Source organism: Silene latifolia, chromosome 10 (genome assembly GCF_048544455.1).
Source record: "Silene latifolia isolate original U9 population chromosome 10, ASM4854445v1, whole genome shotgun sequence".
Lineage (NCBI taxonomy): Eukaryota > Viridiplantae > Streptophyta > Magnoliopsida > Caryophyllales > Caryophyllaceae > Silene > Silene latifolia.
Window position 1 is genome coordinate 69,972,396 of NC_133535.1, and position 11,190 is coordinate 69,983,585.

The 11,190-nt window shown below is 39.6% G+C and overlaps 1 non-coding gene across 1 annotated transcript; it reads right to left on the reverse strand.

Moving 5' to 3' along the window:
- Positions 1-10,760: 10,760 nt before the first annotated feature.
- Positions 10,761-10,867, reverse strand: LOC141610104 (small nucleolar RNA R71). The gene has a single exon (XR_012527997.1). It is a non-coding gene; the product is annotated as a small nucleolar RNA R71 (small nucleolar RNA).
- Positions 10,868-11,190: the final 323 nt, after the last annotated feature.

Genomic DNA, 11,190 nt, shown 5'->3' on the forward strand with positions numbered 1-11,190 from the left:
ATCCGTCCGTCCCCTACGAAATCCGCCCGTCTTGTCCCTGCTTCTCAACCAACAGATTTCTCTGTTCTAGAATCCGCGCGGATTCTACAGAAGACACCCGTCTTGCCCATCGAGAATCCGTCCGTCCCGTCTGCAATCCGCTCGGATTGTACTGTTCACGCGAGAAAAAACGGGTCAGGTCCAATCCTATCCGTTCGGATTCCCTTCTTCTTCTATATAAACACCCCCCTTCTCCCTCATTTCCTCATCTTATCAAACCCTAAAACACTCTCTTCAATTCTCAAAATCACCTTCATATCCTCAAAAACACTCAAAATCACCCACATCACCCCATCACCAACATGAGTTCCAAAGGAAAGGCCAAGAAATTGTTTGATTCGATCGGAAAGAAGCGCAAGGGATCATCCTCTTCAACACCACGAGATGTGATAATGAGGGGAGGTATTGAACAACTCAACAACTTCCAATAAGTGATCTTCATATCCGACGACCACCGCGAAAATTTCGTCGAGCTTCTAGGTAAGAAATACGAACCTACTCAATTTGTTGACACTAGGGTGTTGGAAATCCTTAAGATAAGGTACCCTACCGAGGCGTTCTTCAATGGCCTTGGCATTGGGGACCTTTTCCATGCTCATGAAGAGACTTACCTTAGTCTCACCCTTGAGTTCTTGAGTAGCCTTCGCATTGTGGCGGATGCCCGCAACAATTTAGGCATGGAGTTTAGGTTATGCAACCGAGACCATGTTCTTTCTCTTGAGGAATTTGCCTATGTTTTCGGTCTTCAAATACCCACCGCCTATACCGACAAGCCCGATAATTTTAGTGTGGATTTTCTTTGGAAAGCTATCTCCGGGAGGAACTTTACCCATATAAAGCGTTGCTATACATTTGCTATTCAACACCCGGTGATTTGATTCACCGAACGCTTTGTAGCCGGATGCATCAATGGGAGGTACGAGCAAGATCGGTGTACTCTCATCGACTTAACTTTTCTTGAGTCTCATTTGAATGTTCGAGCGGTGAGGCGTTATAACTTCAATACGCCACTTGAGATACTCAATAGGTTCAATGACTTTGCTCAAGGGACATCTCAACTTAAAACCTTCGTGATGGGAGGTCTAATTACAATGTTGGCTAAACACCTTTGCCCCGGGTTCAATGCCCGAGGAACATATGTTCCTCTTGAAGGGAGGACTTTGATTGATGAGCACACCATCTTCTATAGTCACCGGTGGTGCAACTACACTCAAGATGAGAGTGTGGAATGGTACACCAAGGGTTGCACTTCGATGATCCTTGAAGGATGGAAGATACCGGGCATCGAACCACGATTGAGTCCATACTCCCCTCCACCAAGCTACCTCCTTGATATCCAAATTCTTGATAATCCCCCTCAAAGGGAAGAGCCACGCCGTCAACCACCTCGTGGAGGGCCGGGGGTACAAATGCGCCCACCTTCCTATGTCCCTATCCCACCTTACCCCTTTCCACATACCCCATTTCAACCAGAAATCCCCAATACCCCGGGTATTAATGATTTAATGGCACTCGTGAATAGAGTGGACCTTGGGGTGCATAAAGGGAGGGAAGACAACTACTTAGCCCTCTACCCCCAATACTATAACATGGCTCAACAAGGGTATATTGACCCCGATGGTCCTAAACCCTCTTGGGCACAACCGGAGCTCTTGTTCCCAAATTATGGGAACCAAGCTTGGGGTCGCGGCGATGGAGGGCATTCTAGCCAAGGTGGAGGGTACTCGGGACAAGGAGGAAATTTTGACCAAGGAGGATATTGGGGCCAAGCACCCGGACATGATCAAGCCGGAAGCTCTCATGGTTATGGCTATGACCAAGATGAGGATGACGAGTGAAAGAGGCCTACTTCACCACTTCCACTTGTATGATACCCATCTCTCCCTCTCTCTTTTATACTTACATTGCATTTAGTATACATTTAGCTTGCATTTGTATTATATTTCATATTGCATTTACATTAGTTAGTTCATATAGTATAGTTTGCATTGTATATATCTCACATGATCCATGTAAATAGTTGCATATAGATTAGAATTCATGCATAGTTACTAATGACCAAACCTATTTCTTTTCTACACTAGAAATAGTGTTTAAATCGGTTTGGGGAGGTTTGATCATAGGTGACCGTAGTTTACTAGAAATCATGCATCATATAGTATAGTTTAGATTGCATTCATTTGTTATATATGTCATATAGAATTGCATTTAGTTAGAGCATGCATTCATTCATACCATATTATTGCATTTGTACTTCAATTTCAAAAAAAAAAAAAAAAAAAAAAAAAAAAAAAAAAAAAAAAAAAAAAAATTCAAAAACATGTTTTTCCTTTTTATTCCTACTCCTACATGTACATTGAGGACAATGTCCAAAATAAAGTGGGGGATGGGAATTTATATTCCAAAAACACATAAAATTTGAAAAATTTTGAAAAATCCCAAAAATATGTTCTTTAATTTCATAAAATCAAAAACCATAAAAATTTGAAAAATTGAAAAAAATCCAAAAACAAGTTCATTTCCTTTGTAGTGTAGACTAGTATATATTGTTTTGTATATATTGTGTTTGTTCATCCTTTTTCACATTGATTGACTACGCCACATCCGAGACATGAGGATATTGAAGACCGCATGGTATGATCTTTCCAATCTCCTTTTTCCTCTTTATGTTAATGACTATGTGGCTTTATTTTGATTGATGCGGTATAACAATGTGAACTTAGGACTTGCATTTAGTCTATATGGCATATTAGTTGGTAGAATCATATGCATTAGGATGTTTATATGTTAGTTGCATCATGGCATGTAGTTTGCATGTTAGAAAATTTTGCGAAACCGTCTATTTGGGAAGCTTGACAAGTGTATATAGGCCCTAGTAGATGCTTTTTATTCTTAAGACTTTGCTTGTTAGAATACTTGTAAAACACCCTAGGATGTGTCATGCTAGTATCCTTTGACCCATGGTTTAAGGCCTAGTCAAGAGTACCTTGTGGTGTGATAACTCCTTGGCTACCGTTTATTCCAAGGTGACCCTTGAAACCATGCATACTTCTATCATTCATCCATGTTCTACCACATTTTTGTCATCAAAGGGAATGGGCACAAAAAGAAATCAATTTGAGTTCAATGAAATGAAAAGTGAAAGAAAGTTTGCAAAAATGCATCAAAAGAAAAGAGGAGCAAAATAGACTCCTAAAGCTTCAAATATAAGGCACCCTCGTTACTAATTGGGGTGACTTTGAAAATGTTCAAAAAGAAATGCAAAAAAAAAAAATTGTCAAGTATTGAAATGCCAAAAATCAAAAGAAATGGTAAGAAAGTGTTCTCAAATGTCAAATGCCAATGAAATTGGGGGGAAAACAAAAATAAAAGCAAACTCCCAAAATGAAACTCAAATATCTATCGATCCCTTTATCCATCGTATCCATTTTTGTGCATGGTAGAGAGGGGACGACCCTTCTTCTTGTCTAGGCAAGAGGGGGAATTCCGCGATCCTCCAGTGTTTCTAACACCATAGGGAGCCTACTCTTGACAAAAGCATTTAACGATTGAGGACAAAGGTACCCTAGCTTGACACAACTTGGAGGTGATTTATTGGTATCCTTCTAGGCTTAGTAGTTTGAAGAAATTGTATCTATGAAGGAGTGTGTACCCTTGAATTGCTTCCCTTGTAGATAATTTCCGCCACTTAGATGAGGAAAGTGGCTATTCTTTTGTAGATGCATCCATTACTTGTTTTGTGTGCTTTAATGTTTGGATGTGTCGCCATTTTGGCAAGACCCACCTTGCCTTGCAAGAAGGCATCCTACCTCATGGTTGTCTTGTTGTGAGTTGAAGGGGCGGAGTGAGACCCGCTAATTGTCTCATATCGGCTATATTACTAGGTTAGTTTAAATAAAGGTCTAGTTTTTGTCACCTCTTTACTCGGGACGAGTAAAGGTTCGGTTTGGGGATATTTGATGTGAACATTATTTGCGCACATTTAGTCCCCTAATTGAGCCTATTTTGCATACTATTATAACATTCTATGGCCATTTTATCCGTCAAAACCTTCCTATTTGCTTTTCTATCGCATTTCATATGTTTTGTAGAAAAGGAGATGATAAGGCGGAAATTCCCGTCTTTCGTGCACATTTGGAAGCTTATTGACGATAATGGGTGGACTAGTATGAAGAGGGAGCAAGGACTAAAGACCAATCCCGCAAGAATAAAATGGAAATGAGCGAAAAGGGAAGAAAAGAAGAAGAACCACGGCTGAAGAACAATCCGAGCGGATTGTCTCAAATCCGCCCGTCTCCACAAAACAATCCGAGCGTCCTGCTCATTAATCCGCTCGGATTGCCCCACTAGAATCCGCCCGGATTCCCCTGAATCCGCTCGGATTCCTTTGCCAGATTCCGTCCGTCCCGACTCCAATACGCACGGATTTTTCCACAGCATAGTTTCGTCTTCTTCAAGCCACGATAAGAGAAGCCCTTCTCTCGGAGAATACCGGAGTCTCCCTGCTCAAATCTCAAAAGTGTAATTACTAGTTTAGCCCTTAGTTAACCCTAATGCATCCACCTAATTTCCACTATAAATACCCCATCTTTGTAATTAATCATGCATGTTGTTTTTGGGTAGAAAATCCTTCTTTAGATTAGATTAGGAGTAGATTAGAATAGATTACTCTTTAATCTTTCCACAAATTACACATTAATCTCTCCTTAATTATTGTTCAAGTTTATTCTTCAAGTTTATTATTGGGTAATTGAAGATTATTGGGTTATTATTGGGAGATTGACAACCTTCCATCAATCATCAAGTTTCTTCTTTTATTCTTTGCTTTATTATTTGGATCATCTCAAGTTGGTATAATTCCTTTACTCTTTAATCTTTATTGTTCATTTCTTCATTCTATTATCATGTTTATACTTGTTGTGATGTTTGACACCATTAATGACATGTGAGTAGTTACTTTAGCTAGGATTAATGGGTAATTAGGGAAAACCAACATGGGATTGATTCATGCTTAATCTAATATGTTCACATGATTAAATTGCTTGCTTGTTGTGATGTCAACTTTATGCACATGTTGTGTTTGATGAAATGCTAAGCCTATGAATCCTTGCATTTACAACCATCTCTTATCTACTCAACTTGACTTGTAAGATATAAACCAACTCGAGTCTTGTTAGACCATGCATAGAAGTTGATTAGGAGGAAAGTAAGTCGACTTGTAGGTGTTGTACAATCTAATCGATTCGGCTCCGGGACCCAACTCTTCCTAAGAACCGTAAGATATAACCCAACTCGGTTCCTCCACAACATTAATCGCTTGCAACCTTGTAAACATGTTTGTATGATCAACACCATGAATCCCCTATGACCCCATGATATCCTAGCACTTTTAATCATTTGTTTACGTCCTTTATTTCATTGCTTGTTTTACTTTATTGCTTGCATTAGTCTAGACACAACTACAAACCCAAATAAATTGTGACACTAGCATAAATTGAGATAGATAGACTTAGAACCCAAAGCACACCGTCCCATGGATCGACCTCGACTTACCGCTAACTAGTTGTTTGTTGAGTATTATAAATGTGTTTGATCGAGAGCCACGACGACGCTCTCACCATGGGGTCACCCTATCTAAGACCTCTCCTTTCTTTAAAGAATCCGAAGCAGCTTCCATTTAAATTCAAAGAGTATGAAGTGGACTGAATACATCTCATGACTTTTTGGGAGAAATTATCAGGGAATCCCATACCTTCAAGCAACTGAGCTACAAAATTCCACTCAACTGTATCATAAGCTTTCTGGAGATCAATCTTAAATAAGCATCTTGGTGACACTGCTTGTCTATTATACATCTTAACTAAGTCTTGACAGATTAGGATGTTCTCAATAATGGATCTGCTTTTGATGAAAGCTCCTTGATTCTCACTAACAAGGTCTGGCAGCACCATAGACAGTCTATTGCATAGCACTTTGGAAATGGCCTTGTATAGGAGATCACAACAAGCTATAGGTCTAAATTGTTTAACAGTTGTAGGCCTCTCACATTTAAGAATAAGTGTGATGGTGGTAGCATTAATTTGCTTAAGAAGCTTACCAGAAGAAAAGAAGTCTTGAATAGTAGAGCAAACATCATTCCCCACAATATCCCAGCTATCCTTGAAAAAGCCACTAGTATAGCCATCAGGTCCTTGAGATTTGTCAATAGGCACCTTAAAGAAAGCTTCTTTAATCTCCTCTGTAGTGACTGGTTTATTCAGGATCTCCTTATGAACCTCAGTGCAGCACTTGCCAGTATTAATCACTTGTTGTCTCACCATTTAAGTAGGCTTAGAAGTACCCAACAGCTCCAAATAGTAATTTAGAAATGCATCCTGAATACTCTGACTGGTAGTACAAATATTTCCCTGATGATCTTCAATCTGAGTCACCTTATTAATATAACATCTCTTCTTAATGGCCCCATGAAAGTAGGTAGAGTTAGCATCACCATCCTCCAACCATTGAGTTTTAGCCTTATGTCTGAGGTAGCTTTGCCTTGCATCATTGAGTTCCTTAAAAGATTTCAGAGCTGTGATCTCCTCCTGGATTAGTTCAGCATTTAGGGGGTCATCTATCAAATCACCCTGTATCTTTAACACTGTCTTTTCAGCAAGAATGGCAGCATTCTCTACATCTGAGTAGCATTCCTTATTCAAATCCTTAAGTCTCCCCTTTAAAGGTTTCAGCTTCCTAGTGACACAATACATGGGATAGCCTTAATACCTATTTTGCCACTCCTCTTGGACTATAGTTAGGAAAGAAGAGGCCTTACTCCACATGTTAAAATATTTGAAATTAGTTTTCCTAATGACAATCAACTGGTTATCACTCACTACACAAGGGCAATGATCAAAGTAACCAGAAGGATGAAAGTGGGCAGTCATATTAGGAAAACGTTGAACCCAGTCCTGGTTAATCAAGAATCTGTCCAGTCTACTGTATACCCTCGTCTAAGCTTCCTGTTTATTGGTCCATGTATAGAACGCACTAGTAGTGTGAATGTCAGTCAGTCCACAAGTTGCAATGCAATCTATAAAATCATCCATATCACTTTGTTTAGTATTACCCCCAAGCCTTTCTAGTGGATTAATGATAGTTTTAAAATCTCCTGCAATCACCCAAGGTTCAGCAACAGCACCATGAAGTACTTCCAGTTTCATCCACAAGTCCCTCCTCTCAGTACCATCATTAAAGGCATATACCATGGTAATGTAAAATTGTTCCTGAGAGCATCTCTCAGTGACAAGAGCATGCACATATTGAGCGTCATACTGTAGGATGAGTACATCATATAAGTGAGCCTTCCACAGAAGCTATACTCTACCACCTTTGTGCTAAGAAGCATTAGTAATCACACTCCATCCATCAAGCATAGCAGCAGACACACTTTGAGTTTTATTTGAACTAATTTTGGTTTCAAGCAGCCCAAACAGGCCAACTCCTTTATTATGCAAAAACCATTTAACATTATTCTGCTTATTTATACTATTGAGACCTCGCACATTCCAAAATCCTATGCTATGCATTTATTTTGGGAGAATCAGGGTCACCTGTTTGTCCAATACTCACCTTTGGTGTGACTGGACCTTCTGCAACTTCTCTATATGATTTCTCAGGAGTAACTAAAGAAGTACAAGCACTCTCACCATTGTCTGGTTGGTGTGAATTCCTGACCAGAGAACTGATCTTAGTGCTCTTGTCAGAAGTGCTTATATTTCCTGCAACTTTCACAGGTCTCCATACCTGCACTGTATGCACTGGTTTTCTCTGTGGCTTCATTTCTTTGCGAGAGTTAGTAGCCTCATGCCCTATCCCCTTACATTTAGTACAAATTGAAGGCTTCCACTCATACTCAACAGGGAGGGACACAATGTTACCAGTCTCATCTCTAAATCTGACTTTGGATGGATACTTGTTGCCCAGAGTCAATTCAACCATCACTCTGGCATAACCCATATGAGTTTTGTCCATTGTAGCCTGATCAGACTTATGATATGTACCCACCAACCCTGCAATGGCAGCTAAGCATTTACCCCAAAACCGTAAAGGCAATTCATGGATACGAATCCATGCAGGTACATCCTTAATGTTTTCCTTAGTTAATTCAACCTCAGCAGTCCATGATCTAACAATAAGAGGTTTGTTATCAAACATGAAGTGCCCTGCATTCAAGACCTCCTCCTTATCCTTAGCCTCCTTAAAACGAACCAAGACTATCTGATGCGACCATAATTGGCGCATATTTAGCCCCCGAATTACCATTGTTTTCATGCTTTTTAGTGCCTATTTGGGTCATTTCTTATCTTTAGTTCTTTGTTTTGCATATTCTTTGAGATTTTGATCCCTTGGTAGGAAAGGAGTAAGAATCTTGCATTTTCATGGCAAAACGAGGCTAAATTGATCGTATTCAATGACCAAGCATCAAGGAGAGACAAGACTAGAAGGCCTTTGTACATAGCATAGTAGAAGAGCATTGTTGAGAAAAGGATCCTTGAGTCCCCAAGGAAATCCCCAAGGAATTCATGAAGAAAAGGGAAGAAAAAGAAGAAGGAAAGCTGCTGAACTACAATCCGAACGGATTGTAGAGAATCCGTCCGTCCTCGCCCGATCCGAGCGTCCTCACCAGAATCCGCTCGGATTGCCCATGCCCATCCGAGCGTCTTGTTCCTTGATCCGCTCGGATCGTCCATCCCAGATCCGGCCGTCCCGACTCCCGGCCGCACGGATCACAAGACAAAGACGCTTTCGTTCTTCAAGCTACGAAATGGAGAAGCCCTTCTCTCGGATAATCCCGGAGGCTCCTTGCTCAACTTAAAAGTGTAATTACTAGTTTAGCCCTTAGTTAACCATAATGCATCCTCCCTAATTTTCACTATAAATACCCCATTAGTCTAATTAGAGGAGCATGTTCTTCTTATCAATAATTAGTGTAGTTAATATCAATCAAATCTCTCTTCAATATTGTAATCAAATATTAATCAAGTTTTAATCCAAGTTTTAGTTCTTTAATCTCTCTCTTGTTCTTACTTTATTTTGGGTAATTGAAGATTATTTGGGTTATTATTGGGAGATTGACAACCTCTCAATCTAGGATTCAAGTACTTCTATTATTCTTGCTTTATTATTGGAATCATTAGTAGGTATAATCTCTTAATCCCTTTTTAATTATTGCTAATTACTTTCATTTATTCATCATGTTTTATTATGTTAGTATGATTGACAACCTTTCTAGCATGATCAATATGATAATGAGTGAGTAGTCTCTTAGCTAGGGTTTAATGGGTGATTAGGGAAACCAACATGGGGAATGATTCATGCTTAAATTAATATGCTTTCATATCTTATTTGCTTGCTTGTTTTGATCTTAATACATGCACATGTTATATTTGATGAAATGCTAAGCCTATGAATCCTTGCATTTACTATCATCTTCTATCCTTTCAACTTGACTTGTAAGACATAACCCAACTCGAGTCTTGTTAGACCATGCATGTGTTAAGTAGGGAAGATTAAGTCGACTTGTAGGTGTTGTACAATCCAAGAGATTCGGCTCCGGGACCCAAACTTTCCTAGGATTGTAAGATATAACCCAACTCAATCCATCACAACAATAATTGCTTGCTTATAATTTGAGAACATGTTTGTATGATCATATCCCATGATTCCCCTATGAACCCATGACACCCTAGTGCTTTTAATCAATTGTTTACACCCTTATTTCATTTATCTTGTTAGTTTATTTTCATTGCTATTTTAGTTTAGTAACCTTCTACATCAACCCAATTTGTGACACCCCTAGACACCACTAGTTACAATAGAATCTTCATTTCAATACCCGTCCCTTGGGATCCGACCTTTACTTGCCTCTTTACTAATTGTAGAGTTGTTTGTGAAGTATAAATTGTGTTTTGTATCGACCATTGACCAACGACCACATATGCTTAATTGTGAACACCAAATGGCTCCGATCAAAAATGGCGCCGTTGGCGGGGACGGTGTTTAATTGATTTAAGATTTCTTTTATTGTTTTTAGTTGTGTCTTTTTCACCTTGGGAAGTAAAACTCCTCAAGGTTTGTTCTAATTGTTTTTGAGTTGTTTGATATTTTGCATGTCTAGAAGGTTACAAAGAGATTTGTTACCTTTTGACCGTGAAATCGAAAGAACCTTGACGAATAATAGGAGACTTGTTAGGAGGAATTTGGGAGGTGTTGGTGAAGTTGTTCAACCCACTAGTGAGTTTGTCAATCCTTTCGCAATAGAAGGAGAAGAAAACCCATTAAACAATACCACACAAAATCCACCTACAATGCCTAAATTCTCGTCACACTCTATACCCACCGAGGAGGATCTACCAAATGGTACTCCTACCCCACAACATCTTACCGGAAACTTTATTGCCAAGTCCGCCTTCATCCAACTAGTTGAGAGGAGCCAATTCGGGGGAATGCCTAGTGAGGACCCTCATTCTCATATGGAAACCTTTTGTGATTATTGTGAAGCTATCTCTCAAACGGGCGTGACTCAAGACCAAATAAGATGGGTTTTATTTCCTTTTTCGTTAATCGGCACCGCAAAGCAATGGTTGAAGGGCCTTGATAAGGCCACCCTTGGAATAGATTCTTGGAAGAAGCTAGCTCCAGCTTTCTACCAAAAATTCTACCCACCGGAAAAGACCAATATGCTAAGAGCTCAAATTACGGGTTTTAAGCAAAGGGATGAAGAATCTTTGTATGAAGCTTGGGAGCGGTTCAAAGTTATTTGTCGCTCATGTCCTCACCATGGACTTAGCGAATGGTTTTTAGTGCAACAATTTTGGAATGGTTTATATGAAGATTCAAGGAACATTCTCAATATGGGATCAAATGGAATGTTCACCGAAGTTGATGACAATCAAACATGGAACAAGATTGAGGAAATGGCGGTCCATAATTCGCAATATAGTAGGCCTCGCAAGGCTACTAGAGGAAAGTATGAAGTGGACACCGTTACTCAATTGGGTGCTCAACTTAGTGCTCACATTGACACAATCAACTTGAAGTTTGAACAAGCTATGGCTAGACTTGAGGAAAGCTCAAAATCATCAAAGCATCATGTCAATGCCATGACGG